Raw genomic sequence first — 17477 nt, forward strand, 5'->3', positions numbered from 1 at the left:
GAACCACAAGGTCCCAGGTTCTATCCTTGCGCATTTCAATCGCCTTAATATCTGAAAGAGTAGAAAAAATTTATTTTATTGAAGAAACGAAATAGCTTTTCTCAGAGTTTCAGAAAGTTTTATCCTTTCAGGCAAGGGATAAAATGAAAAAAAAAAAAATGCTTTATGAGAAATAGAAAAGAGCAGAATAAAATCATTGTAAATGCACTAAGTTTTATAACCCTTCCTTTAGCATGGCAGCTTCAGTTAACGCCAGTAGATAACTGTATACTGTTAGCGACATCTATCTACAGGTGCTAATAAAAATGATTGATATTACGGCTTGGGTAATGAAGCGGAATCTGTAACTGTTACCGAGTTGTCAAAACTCACAGTTTACTAATTCCATATTGTTCGTTGAAAATTATTACTATTTCCTTTTGATGAATAATTGATGTAGTGCATGTACATCATCGCAATGAATTACGATTGTAAATCATTGTTTTCATAATTATTGGTAAGTTCGTTTTACAGCAAATAATTAATTCAATTTTGAAGTATCTGCTGAATAATTAAAAATAATTGCTCCTAAAAGGTGCTCGTGACGACTAATTTATATGTTTATTTACTCCCTATAAAAAAAGAATTGCAAATGTCATTTTTTATTTGTTTTGAATGTTATTGCCATTGAATTTTTCAAACAGAAATCTTATATCTGTTTCAAGTTTAGAATTACAATCTCTACTCAGAACACATTAAAAATAGAGGAGGGTTGGTTGTGGGGGAAGGAAACACCGAACACGAACAACTGAATAACATTACTGTATCAAACATAATCCATTCACGTTTGAAAAAATTCATTTTTATTTTTATTATATGCATAATTTATACAATAAAATATAATGTTTTATTTTGGGGCATTGTAAATGAATTGTGTAAGTTTGATTATTATGGAGCATTTCAAAAACAAAATAGTTCATTGTTCAGAATTAAAATAACATATTAATGTATTTTTTTTGTATAAATGTACTTGTATTTTAAATTTTCAAATCGTAAATTAAATTTAGCTTCTTTATATTTTGTTGTCTGAAATTTCAATAAATACCTTAATAATACAAAAATATATATTTTTAATTGCTATTAGTGATTAGTTAGAGTAAACTAATTCTGGATTTTACTCACATTGTAAAATATAATGAAAGATCTTAAGAATAATCTAAATTCAATATCAGTTTTGGCTCATTGTTCTTTGAATTCAACCCTTTAAAATAGTTATGTAAAGGAAAAATGATGAAAAAAAAGTTTAATTCATTGACATAGTGAAATGGGTGGGAAAAGAAAAAGTTGCATAGATTTTAGTTTTTTCGGGGAGGATATTTAATATTAAATACCATTTTTCTTATTTTTATCATTCATTCTTTATAATTCAAAATCCTGTATTAAACAAATTCTCTTTTTAACTTTTAATGTACATTTAATATAGCATTGAAAATACTGACTCATTTTTAATTAAACAATTGTGGAAAAGAAGAGCTGCTTTTATATGAAACAGATTATTACATTTCTTTCAGTTATATTTATATATATTTTCTAACATAAATTTAAAAATATTGAATATATATATTCAAAAGTAACTTTATTAAACTAATGAAAAGGAAATTAAGCAAAATTTATAAAGCTGTTATCATTAATTAAAAATGGTTAACAATTTCTCAGAAAAAGTTTTCACAATAAAATAACTAACTGTAAAACATAGTGATGGAAATAAACAAATGTGTGTTATGCTTATACAGCCTTTAAAAAAATGTCAGTACCAACAGCCTCCAAAAATATAAATCCTCTGTAGCTTGTATTTTTATCATTATCATGGTAATTGATTCGTAAAATTTTATTATGCACAGTTAGCTTCAGTGCTATATTTAATATGAAAATGAGTCCAATTGTTTGAAACGGAAATACTTTTATTAAAATAAAATATGGAAGCTGCAGCTTGTTCCACTTCCTTCATTCTTGTTGTATTTTGTTATTTCACGTGTCATTTACTATAACATAATTTTAAAAGGCTTGTTGCATTGATAATATTTACATTTTTAAAACCGTGATAAAATTTATATATATATATATATATATATATATATATATATATATATATATATTTGTATTTGTATTTTTTAAAAAAATTAATTTTATTTTCTTATTATTATATGTAGTTTCTTTATCAAAAATTGATTAATTTCATTTGCGACCGATATGACTTCCTACCAATTTCTGCTCCAGTTTTAAGTATTAAATATTAATGTATCAAAATGAAGTTTGGTATGTTGATGTATCTGTGTTTCTATTGTTTATAGATTTGTAACGATTTTGTGAGATAAGCTTAACTTTTGTATTAAATATTGTAAGGAGCTTTTCATAAAACAAAAAATATTACAAAGAGATGTACTTTGTTTATAAAGAAATTTTTAAATATGTGCTGATAATAGATTTCAAAAAATGAAAAACCCAATTTAATTATATCAGTATAAGCAGTAACATTAATAGCACATAAGTTAAACAATTTAAAATATTAATACTATTTTCATTGATTAGGAATGGATATTAAAGATTACATGTTATTTTCTAATTTATGGAAACATAATTTTTAACTAATGAAAATTATTTATTTAATGAATTTTCATGGAATCTTACTAAAATCATACTTTTGCATTATAGTATTTATGAGTGAAATTTGATAAAAATCTGATGGGTTTAAATTTCTTTTGTATGCAATCTATTTTTAGATTTCACATTTATATATGGAAGAATATACTTAATTGGAATATTTTGTTATAATTTATCAACTGCAAATTTGTTAACTAGTTTTTGATGACTAGAAAAAAAAAGGGGGGGAGAGGTGAGTCAACACCCTACAAACAAATTTTTTGATGGCAACAATCATTGATAACAAACTTAATAATGTAGTTTAGAAATGATACTATAGGATTTTATTACAAGACAATGTTACTGAATAAAAAGTAGATTTTGTTTATTATCAAATTATATATATAATTAGATATCTTAGGATTGCAAGCAGATGTACTTTATTTAGTATATGTAGATATTTGCGGCCTTATGTTTGCAAATGAGAAATTGTTACGTTATGTAAAATGGACTTTGGTGTGTGGTAATAATCACCAAGTAAACTGGGGGAGGGGAGGTGTAAGCAAGTTACGTAATTTTTCTTCCATCATTAATTTTTAAAAAAAATAATAAATAAATAAATAATTTAAATATATATAAAAAATTATATTTAATGCACAAATTTACTTATTTCTGAAGAGATGATATAATGGGCGATTCTCCCAAAAGTAAACCATACCTTCAAAAAATAAATTCAAATTTTTTTTTATTGGTTATAGATTAGTCAAACACACAGTCTGAGCTATTTAATTCATGTATTTTTTTTTAAACAGTTTGTTTTTATATGTTCATGGAGGTCAAAAATAGTGGTTACAATATTGAAAATTTTTTGAATTCATACATATATACTTCAATAATGTCTGTAAACAAATATTATACACTTTTATTCAATTTTTAGCTTTTCAAAGTAGCTACAGGTATATTTTTATTTAGTTTAAAAAGGAAATTACTCTCATTTTAATTTTTTCAAATTGTAGTTCATGATTTTAGATATATTTTAAAGGATATCCCGTGCATCACATTAAAACTGCTATAAGTTTTACTAGCAGTACTAATTTTTTTTTTCAGACAGAAATAATTTCTAATCTACTTTGCACTTTTAAGAAGGAAAAAAATTCTATTATTAAGACAAATTCATATTAATAATTTTTCAAAATAGAAGCATTTTAAATTTGTCCCGTGCATCACACATCCTTATCCTGTGCATTGTTCATGTTAAGTTTAAAAAAGGGGGAAAATAAAAGACATTCAGAAATTTTTGGTGTTTACATATTTATTTATGTTTAATGATAAAAAAAAAGATTTAAAAAAAATACAATTTAATTGATTGTTGTTACAAAAACATACATCATCTGTCTTTAATATAAATCTACAAAACTGTAGTATCCTCGTGAATTTACAATTTCAGGAGCTTTTATCTTTTTTACTATGTTATTCTGTGTGTAGAACAGTTTGTCTTCATGTTTAGGCCATTTCCAATATGCACCATTTGTGCTCTTCGTCATCACAGATACTTCAGTTTCTGCACCTATAATTTGAATTATCAATCCAGGGTATTCCTTACCATCATAATTTACCAAGATCCAGTTTCCTATTTCTATGTTGGTATCACTATGAGATTGTTCCTGCATAATTGGGTTAGCTGCATTTAGAAAGAGGGATAGTCCATCATTTCGTGTGCACTTCATTCCATGTAACTTTGAAATGTTCAAAATAGGCACAGCATTAATCCATACATCATTATTTTGTGGAATATTTCTTTCTTCAACAAATAAAACTTTTGTTGCTGGCATTAAAACTTTTACCAGGTAGTTAAAATCAGAAGCAAATTGTACAATGTCAGAAGATGTTTGCTTGCTCATAACTTTTTGACGAACAAGTGATTTTGCTCTTCCTCCTATACCATCTACAACACCCTTCCCATGGGAAGTGGCAAAATATTTCCAGCTAAATGTTTTCTGGTATTTAAAGCTATGTTCTTGTAGAAAAAGAGCCATAAATTTATTCTTGAATTCAGATGATGGGCCATCTATCCAAATCACTTCTTCCAGTCATTTTCATCTGAATCGGTTTCCAGTTCAGAATAAAGCAACTGAACAAATGCTCTGACTGTATTTTTTTCTTTCTCTTTTGCATCGGAACAAATTAAAAATGTTGAGCAAATATCCTGAGAGAATGCAGCTGTTGTGAATAAAGTCACACTGTTTTTAGACCAAAGAGCGCTTTGAATTTCATTCTGATATTCACAGCTGTAATTCATAGCGAAGTCTAGCTGAAGAAATCTTACATTAGGGTTTCTTTTATCATTCAGAAATTCTTCATTTTGAATTCGTTTAATATTTAAGTTGGAAGTAAACAAAGAAAATGTTTCTTTTAAGCTTGACACAACTTCACCAATGCAGCTTTCTTTCACATTACATCTTAACTTGCCTCCTTCATCTTTCTCCCAATATTTCCATATAACTGCATTTTCATCTGGTTCACTGATTCACATATTTTTAAACACATTTTTAGCTGATTTACTTTTTAAAACATTTCAAATTATGCATACACTAGTGCCATCTACTGGCAGTTATTTTATGTAAATAAATCATCATGTGAATACATTATTAGTATCTCACCTGTCATGTATTCTCTAAATATAACAACCTAAATATATTGAGAAATGTTATAAATCTCAGGTGTGTGCAAACAAATCACACTTGTCCCGTGCATCACAGCCAAAAAATCAACATAAACTATTAATAAAATTTTATATTTACTTAATATTGAGTACCACATCAATCTACTGATTCTTTCATTAAAAAAATTACAGTCAATAAATCCAAGAAACATCACAGAAATTAATATTAATGCCAGTATGATCAGAAATTCTGATTTTTTGTGAATCCCGTGCATCACACATGCATTTTAATTTTTTTATTTGCTTTATTTTTAAATGTAGAAAAAAAATTGCATATCATTTTGAAGTGCAAGTTAAGGGCTTATACCTCGTAATTTTCAAAATATTGAATTACCTTAATTACAGTAAAATTTATTGATTTAAACACATGCAAATGTCCCGTGCATCACGTAAGAATTGCCCTAACCAGCATTTCTTGGGTTATAAATATTTTCTTATCTATCATTGATAAAAGATATTAAATATCCAATTAATTATTTTAAAACCTTCATTAAAATCCTTATAATATTTCAGTGTTGTACAAAACTTAATTTTATGAAAACCAGCAAATACTATGGTTATTATATATCAAGTCTATTTTTGATGGTTAAGTTGCAAAAAAGACTATATGTGGCAGAAAATTAAAAATATAATATTTAAAATTAATATTTAAGGTGATGTCTTCCAAAGCTAGTGTAAATAAATGAAATTTCTTGAAATAATTATATTTTGCTGTAAAATTTCTCATAAAGTATTTCATTTCATACAGAAAATATCTTCTTTTGCATTATTTTATTTTTTTAAATCTTGAAGCTTTTTTTTTTAAATTGCAGATTGATCCAGATGATTAAAAAAAATGCAATAAGTTGATAATTATTAAGCTCTATTTAATATTTTCTATAGTTTTATCAAAAGTGAAATTATTCATGATATTATAAAAAAAACTTTTTCAAAATCATTTCTTGTTTCATTTTCATTTCAGTATTCAAGATAGTATTATTAAATAATTTTCTTTATTTAAATCAACTCATTTTTTTACAGTACATTTATATACATTATGATTAAGTAATAAAAAGACTATATGTGCCAGAAAAAAAATGATAACATTTAAAATTACTGTTTAAAGAAGTATGAAAGTGTGTGGAATAATTATGTTTTGTTCTAAAATTTCTTATAAAATATTTCATTTATCTATAGAAAATATTTTTGTATTAAAATTTTTAAACATTTTATAAAATTACAGATTTATTTAATTAACTATTTTTAAAAACTCAAAAAGCTGATAATTTTTATTATTTTTATAAAAATATTATAACATAATTTTATGTCACTTCTTGTTTAATGATTTTTATAGTTTTACCAAAAGTGGAGTTATTCATAAGTTTGTAAGAATTTGTTTCTGAATCAAGTTGTTCCATAGTCACTACTTCTTTTTCATTTCAACATTTAAGTTAGTATATTTTTTTATTTCAATCAGTGTATTTTTGTTAACTGTCTTTGATAATTTTTTATATATTTTTGTGTATTTTCAAGTACAGTTTCAAACTTTTATAACAATCAACATAATTTTGTTTATCATATAAAATTGTTAATTTTTTTTCTTTTCTTTTTTTTTTTGGATTAAATTGATATTTTTAGTGCTAAAATTAAATTTGTATGATAACCATATAAATGTGTATGATATTCGTAGAATTCATTTAGATATTTCAAATCAAACTCTAATATAAGATTGATTTCCGAATGATCAGAGGCTTTTTTATTTAATTAAGTCAATTGAATCTCTTTTATGTACAAACTGTATATAATGCAGATATTCATTTGTTACCTACCCATAAGAATTGTCTTTGCAATAAATCAGATAATTCATTTCTTTATTTTTTATCATAACTTCTCATGTATTTATTATTCCATATTACAGCATTGAGAAATGCAGTCTCTTATTTCTTTTCCCTATGTCAAAATCATATCATAATTATTTGGTAATTCTAATTGAATTTCAGTTCCTTTTTAACTTTGTTTGTCAAGAAAATCCTGTAATACTTAGAAAGATATCATTTATGTTTTTATAAAAAAAAATATCTTGAAAATTTTCAGAAATATCCATAATATTAAAATAAGAGATTTAGAGTATAATTTTGAAAATACTTTAAATTTTTTGTTTTGGAAACTTTTTATGCATTTTGCACTCACTTGTGGTTTCCACTTATTATATCTTATTCATTTAATTTACAAGATGTCCTTAGAATTACTTTCTTTCTTGGGAGGACTCTGCAAGTAAAACTAATAAACTAAATGGGAATAAATTTCATGCACAGACTATGGGTATCACAGTAACTCTGCAATAACAATATTTTTCATCGTCTTTTCTATATCACAGATTGAGTTGTTTTTCTGATTTATCTTTTTTAATGAAAAACGGAATTTTCAAAACCATATATATTTACTGATGTATCAAAATTAACAGATTCTTTTTTTATTTCCTGAATAATTCATCATATATCAAATTAATTTGTTGTACTTCATGTAATTTGATTTTTTATTTTGAAAGAACATATCCAATTTCCATTTTCTTTAAATGTTTATATGTTGATTTTTTAAAAAATTTTATTCAGTTTATTTATTTTCTAAATATTTTTCCAAATATTTTGAATCAAATATGTTTTTTTTAAATATATTTTCTTTTCTTCTGTATGTTCATCATTAACAATAATGGCATATCTGTATTTCATACATAAATATTTTTTCTTTATGAAATTTTGTTTAAATACCCTTAAAAAATATTTTATTGGAGTTTCTCTCTCTCTTTCTCTCTCTGTATATATGTATATATATAATGTAAAACACATTTTTTAAGCAGTTGTGTGGCCGAAGAGATTGTTTGCCACATTGTTTTTTAAACTTCGCTTTTATTCCATCCCTGGAGGCAGAATCTATGTACAAGAAATGACGAGGCACATCAATCTAACACAACAACAAGAAAGAAAAGGACAGAAATATATATCCCTGGTCATTATATATCATGAGATTCTGATAGGAATGTCTGTACACATGTCGATTTTGGATAGGGAAATCTAGGTATCTTTTAAAATAATTTGTTTAGATCAACAACTTTTTATCCCTTCATATGGAGTGTGTGAACCACTGATTTTTGCATTTTTACAGAGCTCTTGGCGCATTGATTAAATAAAAAAAGATGGAATGGGATCAGGAAATAAGAGAACATTTTAGAATGAAATTAATGTGGGCTGAATTAAGATAAAACTTTGGAAATTAATTAGGATTAAATTTTGAATTAGAGATATCAAGATCAGTACTATATATATATAATGTGATGGCTAAAATTCTGGACACTTTCGAAAATTTTTATGTTTTCTAACTTTGTATGCTTATAGAAAATGTAACGTTTCACAAAATGCAAACATATCATTTTAAAGAGAATTTAATGCTGATTTCAATACAAAAAGCAAAATTCAAATATTTGTAATTCAAAAAAGTTGAGTGGTAATAATTATTGACATACATTAGATGCTGATAACTATAGTGAATTATCAGTACTTAGTAGGGTAGACTTTATTTTTTATTAAGGCTTCAATTTGATGTTTCATTGAGCTGAATAGAGTTTTAAGCTCTTCCTTTGTTATTACAGGATGCCAGGAAACAATTATAGCCTCAATTAATTCTCTTTTATTTGATGAACGCTTCATATGTACGAGAATTTTCAAATGGTGCTATAAGTTCTCAATAATTTTGAAGTCAGGGCTGTTTCCTGGCCATGATAACAATTCAATGCTCTTTGTACTAAAGCACTTTTTCAATATTTTTACTGTGTAACAAAGAACTGAATCCTGCTGAAATATAAATGATGCGTTGTTGGCAAATAGATCACTGATGGGAGGTGTAAATTTTGACTATAAAATAGTGTCAATATATTTTCTTGCATTTAATGTCCCATCGATAACATGAAGGAGACAAATATCGTCTGCTGACATGCATGACCAAATCATAACACTAACTTAATTCTTCATAGTTGCCTGAATGCAGTCAGGATGTAGCTCTTCGCCTATTCTATGTCTTATCTATTTTCACCATCACTACCGAATAACAATATGTTTGTTTTATCACTCCTTATAACTTGTGATCATTGATCAATTAATGCGTTTCTTTACCCACTTTAATCTTTTTATACGCTGCTTAAATTGATATAGGGATTTTTTTTTTTTTAGTTCAATTCTACCTCTTAGTCCAACATCTAATAATTTTCTCCTGATTGTTCCTCAACTGACATAAATGCCAACATCATTCAATTGACTTCTGATGGCCGCTGATAACATTCTTTCTATCTTGGAGATAGTCTTTTTATTTTTCTGTCATTAACAGATGTAATGCACCTTTTTCAGCCATTTCCTGCTTTGTTTTTTATTGAATTTGACTCCTGATATCGTAAACAATATTTTCGGATTCCAGATGTAGTCATTGAACCACCCACCTATCTTGCAATTTGAGCATAGGAGAGACCACATTCATGCATCACAATAATCTTAGTTCTCTTTCTAGGAGCCCGATATATTCTTTTATTTGGTGTCATTGATTCTTGACTAAATATTAGAAATATTTACAAAAATTCCAACTGTATATTAAAAAGTTTAACAAAACTTCTAACTTGCAATTTGTTTACATAAAAAGCTGTCATACTTCTACAGAAAAAACATAATAATGACTTGTTCCAACTTTAAACATGATGTCAGCTTCTGCTGGCAGTTATTAACATTTGGTTGGTTCCCAGAACAAGAGCAGTGATTTGCCAGGAAATTTAGAAATTGCAATCCACTTCGTCACTGTGTTTGTTATTCAGCTTAAAGTAAGAATGACTTTTTTTGTATTGCAAATATTTGAATTTTGCTTTCTGTATTGAAATCAGCATTTAATTCTTTTTAAAATGATATGTAAGAGTTTACATTTTGTGAAATGTAACATTTTCTATAAACATACAAAATTAGAAAGCATAACGATTTTCAAAAGTGTCCACAATTTTGGCCACCACTGTATATATATAATTTAAATATTAATTAATTTCTTAATTTTTATCTTAAATTAACTTAGGTTAACTTCATTCTGAAATGTTTTCTTATTTCTTGATCGTGTGGCGGATTGGAATGAGCGAGGATAGAATCTGGGCCTTGTGGTTCGCAGCCGAGTAACATGACCACAATACAAAAGCAATTGACCTTGTAGCGTAGCTGTTAACTGGCTTATGAGCTTTCACTACAATCCATTTCTCACATTTACTTGATTATTTCTAATGTGCGCTTAGAAAAATTGCTGTCTTCGTGGATCCCACTCCAGGAGCAAAGAGATAAAAATCTTTAATACCAGAGGCGGCGACAATGGGTGGCCTGGGAAGGCAATCCCCCCCCCCCTTCGTCGGCAAAAGTCTTTATTGCTTCGGAACAGTGGTGTGACGAGTTGGATATTAACGAATATAATAATTTAAAATGCATCTTACCGGCAATGTATTATAAGCAATAGAAATTTCCTACTAATTATTTTAGTTGGCAGTATGGAAAGTTCGACAAGGAATCGGCAAGGCAACAGGTGAATAAAGTGTGGCATTTTCCGGTTGTTTTTGGTGGATCGACTTAGAGGTCAATGCAACGTTAACGTTCAGACATGATTCAATTGTTGACCATTCAACCTATCATTTGTACCACATTTGGTAAAAGAACCAGCGAGGTGACAAGAGAATATGATGGTGAGAGAGAGAGATGATGGTTAGACATCATCTCCTCCTTTCATTTTTCCTCTCACCTCTATTTTGACAAATTAAACACGTCCTAACGCATGCGCAAAAGGTTTTAGAATCCGTTGACAAAAAGTAAAATCCGGAAATACGCACATCTTTCCGCGCCTGACACCTTAGTGAGATGGAATCATCGGAAAGTGGTCGTCTCAAGATACTTAAACGAATAGTAATTTATAACGCAAGTATTAAGAAGTCAATAATGATAGAAAAATTATTAAGTAGCAGATGCTAACTGGTATTAAAATGAAATGATTGGCGCTTAACAGTTGCACATTTAACCTTTTCCTCTGAAAAGTGATTTACTCTTTCGTTCTCTCCATCTCAATTATGAAGTATCTTTTTCTTGTAAAAGATATTTAGTTTCAGGCAGAAGAAATTAAATTCTGTGAATTACATTTAAACAATGAAATATCTTCATTCTTCAGATTCTGAAATATTAGGCTTTTTAAATATAGATGTGCGTTAGCTATCGATATAAATATGTTACCAATTGCATTATTCAGATTATAAGTTCTTTCACGAAATTTAAGAACTGTCGCATTCCTATAATAATAACAGCACAAATGATTCGTTCCTTGAACAAATTCTTTGGGAACTCCTTTTTATTCTTTGTTCTTTTGAAAAATATGCATTCCCCCCCCCCCTGAAATTTTAAAAGCATTCAACAGGGTCCATAACAATTGCATCTTTAAAAAAAGAAGATTAAAAATCTCTGAAGAACTACATATATTTTTTTAATTATTTTGTGACAACTTTTTATACTTTTTTTGGTATCTTAAACTCAGAGAAGTCCATATATTTTAGATATATATTTAATGCTAGAAAAATATAAAGTTTTCTGAATGTTCTTTCTTCTCAATAAAATGTGCACTTTTCTAGTATAAATTCCTAAGAACTTGGTTCTGAAGCAGTGATAGTACACTGCTATGAGGCAAACAGAGGAATTTCTTGTTTGTACCCTGGAAACATATGACCAAGTTCCCTTTTACACATCTGTGAAAAAGGGTGTTCTAAAAAGATTACATGTACCCTCCCCATCGGAATTTGATGAGTTTTTTTTAAATCTCGTATGATTTCATACCATATGCTTGGCAAAAATGGCTCTTGCACCAAAAAATCCAAACAACCAACCCTCCATCCCGGCGGAAAATTGCAGCGCCACCTTTACTTAATAAATGCACATCTTTTAAAAATATATCTAAGATTTCCTTGCCGAAATCAACAAATGGTAAAGAAATCTTTAACAGAATCTCATAGTAAAATCACAGAAAGAAAAAATTTCTTTCTCTTTTGCGTTTGTGTCGCGATATATTCTGGCGCATCTTTTATCACATCTTCTCTGTACAATAAAATACTTCCTATGTGAAATAAATTGAAGTTAATTCCAAAAATTTCTTCTTTTCGGCCAAACATCCGCAAAATTATATTTACTTATATATTATATAGAGACAGAGGGAGAGAGAAAATTAATTATCAAAAGGGTTTTTTTTCCCTTCTTTGTAAGTACTGGCTAAATAGAAATTTTTAAAAATTAAGTTTTATTCTTTTACAATAATATGCAATGACACCATCTTGATATGAGTTATAGTTTCCTATTTTTTGATAGTTTCAATTCAAACAGTTGGTAAGTGTAGCCAAGTTCTTACTGAAGAGGAGAACTCAAATGTCTGTTTCAGAAAGCGATGATGAAAGAGCTTTCGATAAGTAAATGTTAACTAAATATTTTAGAGAGTTGTTACTCATACAGCATTTATGATGAGCTTTTCAAGATCAAGTAACTGCCTTGCCATTCCATTGTATTTTAAATGAAATACAATGTTTCATCGAAATACAGGGTGATTATAATTATAGTTACGATTCAGCTCAAAAATCGATAATTTTAAAACTACTGGTCAGAATGACTTGATATTTTAGCTGAACAATCGAAAAAAAAAGTTCCAAAATGTACCGATAGATAGCGTTCTCAATGGATTCGTTAAATACAGGAATATTGTTAGCCAAAATGAAACAATAGAGTTGAGGGGTTTGTTAAAAATTTATTAGCAATAAAATAAGAATGCATGTTTATTGCGACAACAGTGATAATGACAAAAAAAAAAGTTTCATGGAACAAACACCTTATTGATGGGTGGTTAAGGCTTAAGTTCTGCCCTCCACCTTGTTCTGCTACTAAATCTCCGATCCACAACAGATCGGAGGGTATCTGTACTCATACAATGGATATGGTGTGCGATGTTTGCCTTCAAGTCTGCTAGATTCTCTATCCGCCGGCTGTAAACAACATTCTTCAAGTACCCTGTCGGCCACAGTGGCCTGGTGGTAAGGTCTCGGCTTGTGAGCCGTAGGGTTTCAGGCTCGAGACCCGATTCCACCGAAGAACCGTCATGTAAGGGGGTCTGTGGCACGTTAAATCCGTCATGCCAAATGTCCTCCCGCTGGTGTGGTGTGGCGTGGAGAGGGGGGTGCCAGCTCTGGTGTCGCCCTTGTCATCTGACCGCGGTTCAAAATGACGAGTTCCGTCCCAAAATAGCCCTAGTGTTGCTTTACAACGAGTCGTTAATATAACTAAACTAAACTTCTTCAAGTACCCCCAAATCCAGAAATCACATCCTTAATAGCCAGAGTCATTATGAAGCATTCAGGCAAAGAGCTGGTGCACTGCATTTTTCTGGCAGCTATGTCTGCGGTGCGCTTGTTACATATAAGTAATTCGCATATCTCCAGACCATGTGAACTCTGACAGCGCCATCTATCGGCACATTTTGGAACTTTCTTTCTTCTTCGCCAAACAAAATTCCATTGCCTCACGATTTTTCTGATAAAATATAAAATCATTCTGATCAGTAGTTTTAAAATTATTGATTTTTGAAATCGTAACTGTAATTATAATTCACCCTGTACATCGAGAGCAATAATTGCATTTGTTTTGTTTTTTTCTTTACAGGTAAAGACCTCGGTACAAATAAAAACGGAAAGAAAAAGAAACTCTTTCCTCTTTTAAATCTCCAAGAAAGAAGTGAACTGGTTCTGTAGAAAATCAAAATGCATTCAATATTTTCGAAATGTTTTCATTGTCTTATAAATGGAAAAGGAACAAGGCTATAATTAAAGATTTCTAGCATAGCAGCGGCTTTGAATTGCTGTTATTCAAGGAAAACTTTCGTATCCTGATCTCTGAAACTTGGTAGACTTAAACAAATTAAAGATTTCTAGCATAGCAGCGACTTGGAATTGCTGTTATTCAAGAAAAACTTTCGTGTCTTGATCTCTGAAACGTGGTGGACTTGAACAAATGAAAGATTTCTAGCCTAGCAGCTGTTTTGAGTTGCTGTCATTCAAGGAAAACTTTCGTGTTCTGATCTCTGAAACATGCTAGACTTGAACAATGATATCAAAGCCATCACTGGAAGAAATGTTCCTCAGACGAGTGGTGATTAATTTGTGGAAATAAACTGATGCCAGGGTTTGATTTCAGTCTCCGAGTCCGAGTTGCTTCCTCGCCAAAACAGAGGTGAAGTATGCCAAGCAGTTGTTCAAATTGTCTGGGATAAAGTGTTGAGACTTGTTTTACCTAAATCGATGAAGAAGAGAATGATACATTTAGTTAGACCTCTTCTTTTAGAAATATTAGACTGGAAAATATTTCACGAACACCTTTTAATGGATCCAGATAAATATTTCGATGTGAGCATTTTAAGACAACTTATCTAGACATCTTCGAGAGCTGTCCATTATGAAAAAACAGCGGAAAAGCTTGCACGTATTGAAACATTTGACCTTCGTAAACGTTATGATTTGGCTTGTCTGCATCGCTTGGCGGACTACGTTCCAATTCTTTTGAGAAAAACCTTCCTGGAGAGGTTACGGGAGAGAAAACTGCAATTCCTGTTCCAGACAGAGACACTTACCGGAGGCGGTATAAATTCGCGCAAACTTAAAAAAATCATAATAAAAAAAGTAATGCTCGAAAAAAATTGCTGTTTGCGGGAATATGCTCAGAGCGCCTTTGCATTTTGTTATTTCCATTAAAAAATGTATTTAAAAATGACCGATAGATGGCGCTCACATGTCATACCGAGACGGATTATGCAAATCAGCATAGCTATAAAACACAAGACTGACAATGGATCTGTCATTCGACGCCAGTAGCATGCAACCGCTACCGGATCGAGCATTAGTGGTTAAACTGTTCTATAAGAACGGTGAATCCGCGACTAAGGCATTGCGACAGTTATGGACGGTGAAAGGAATTAAGGCGAAAAAAAACCCAATTTCATCGAATGGGATATTGAATTTAGTTCGCCGTTTTGAAGAAACGGGAAGATTAGAGGATCGTCCACGAAGTAGCAGACCATCCGTCACCGCTGACCGCTTCCCTGTTTTCCAAAGGGTCATGAGAAATGTGGCAGCCGAGACTTCAACGGGAAGTTCCAGTGCACGTGAAGCAGGTGAAGTAACAGAAATGCCGGAAATGTCGATCCGACGCAATCTGCACGAAATCTTGAAGCTGCATCCGACAAGCTAGAAGCATTTCGCCAGTTGTTGCCAGCAGATTGCGAAAAAAGACAAGCCTTTGCAACATGGGTGCTCGCACAAATGGAACGTGACCCACAATGGTTACTGAACATCAAGTGCACAGATGAAGCCCACTTTTCATTGCATGGTGACGTCAATACACAAACCAGTCGTATCTGGGCGACATCAAACCCTCGTGCGTACACGACCAAACCACTACATTTTCCGCATGTGACTCTTTTGGTGCGGTTTCACTGCGTCCTTCATTCTTGTCCTTTCTTTTTTTGAAGAGCATTGTCCTGTATCCGGTTAGGAAACCTGTTCCGTCACTGCAGAATGCTATCTTAGGCTTTTGCGAGACCAGGATATGCCTACTTTGCAGCAAAGACGTGCGTTATCTTCCGTCACCTTCATACAGGATGGTGCCCCGCCCCACGTTGCTAGTTCCGTTAAAACGTTCCTCCTGGACACATTGACTGAGGACAGAGTGATAAGCCGAGAGTGTAAGAATGATTGGTCCTCACGGTCGCCAAATCTTACTCCAGCGGACTTTTAGTTGTGGGGATATCTGAAGTCTTGCGTCTACCGGGGCTTTCCTGCCACTTTGATAGAACTAAAAGATGCCATTCAATTGGTCGTTGATGGCATCGATGCAGACATGTTACACGCAGCTGTAATAGGCGTAGTTACGCGCCTCACTTGCTTAATACCTTGATTTGGCGGTCATGTTGAGCATCTTTTGCTTTAAAATAAAATGTACTATAATGTTACTGTGTTCTGTTTTCCTGATTTGCATAAACCGGTTTGATTTCACCTGATTTGCATCTCGGTATGACGTGTGAGCGCCATCTATCGGTCATTTTTAAATGCATTTTTTAATGGGAATAAAAAAATCCAAAGGCTCTCTGAACATATTCTCGCAAACCGCAATTTTTTTCATTACTTTTTTTTTAATGATTTTTTGAAGTTTGCGCGAATTTATGTCGCACCCGGTATTTGGAGTATTATTCGACTCACTGTTTGAGCGAAAAAATATCCGAGGAAAAAAATAATCCCTATGTTGTTGATTTCATTACTAGAAATTTTATGCTTGACTGCTTTATTGAAGATGCCTGTGAGTATGCAGTACGCACAGGCAGTAGAGCAGCAATTGAATATTTTCTTTCACGGAAAAGCAGTAACATTAAGTTAGTTTTTCCATTATTTACTTAAAACTGCCGATAAATTCATTGTAGAAGAACATCATGGAAAAGATTTCCACTTTCCACATAAAAAATTCTGTGAAACGTTATTTTATTTATTAATTTGGTGGGAATTCCAGGATTATATCAATATTTTTATAAATGACCCTTGCAACGCTCTGGTATTCTTCCTGGACTGGCCATTACAAGATTTTTTCTTGGATGCCGCGGATATTGTTTGGTACATTGTTTCCTAAGAGAACTATTGGGAAATGGTGTCATGTATTAATAAGAAATTACGAGAGTGTGGTTCTATTTTCCTGAATTAATTCAGAAGTTTTCTCTTCGCAATCCTGAAGACTTTTGTCTGTCAGTTGGATGTCTTTCTTTTCACATGTCCCTATGCTGAAGATACAGAAACTGTCAGAGTAGTACTGAGAAACGTGGATCTTAGTAAAAACAGGCCACTTCCCTGCTGTCATTGGTTTATAAAACTTCTTCGGAAACTTGTGATGAGAGAGAGGTGGGATTTGATTGATATATGCATGCAAGAAGCTACTCTTTCCAAAGAAAACAAGAATAGACTGGAAGAGGCTGTGAGGAAAACCAGGTGCTTCACTGATCACCAGAACCTTGTGTGCGTCAAAATTCGGCAGCCGCA

At 30.8% G+C, this 17477-nt stretch overlaps 1 protein-coding gene across 4 annotated transcripts in view; it reads left to right on the forward strand.

Moving 5' to 3' along the window:
- Positions 1-293: 293 nt before the first annotated feature.
- The window catches only part of LOC129957074 (uncharacterized), a 29904-nt gene continuing 12720 nt past the window's right edge, over positions 294-17477 (forward strand). Inside the window, exons 1-3 of one of the 4 annotated variants that reach the window (XM_056069212.1) lie at positions 294-496; positions 6675-6770; positions 14065-14631. The gene's annotated coding sequence lies outside the window, so the exon portion shown is untranslated. The remainder of the gene's footprint in view (positions 497-6674; positions 6771-14064; positions 14632-17477) is intronic. The other 3 variants (XM_056069213.1, XM_056069214.1, XM_056069211.1) reach the window with 3 other exon arrangements.

The sequence above is a fragment of the Argiope bruennichi genome, chromosome 11 (genome assembly GCF_947563725.1).
Source record: "Argiope bruennichi chromosome 11, qqArgBrue1.1, whole genome shotgun sequence".
In the NCBI taxonomy this organism is placed as follows: domain Eukaryota; kingdom Metazoa; phylum Arthropoda; class Arachnida; order Araneae; family Araneidae; genus Argiope; species Argiope bruennichi.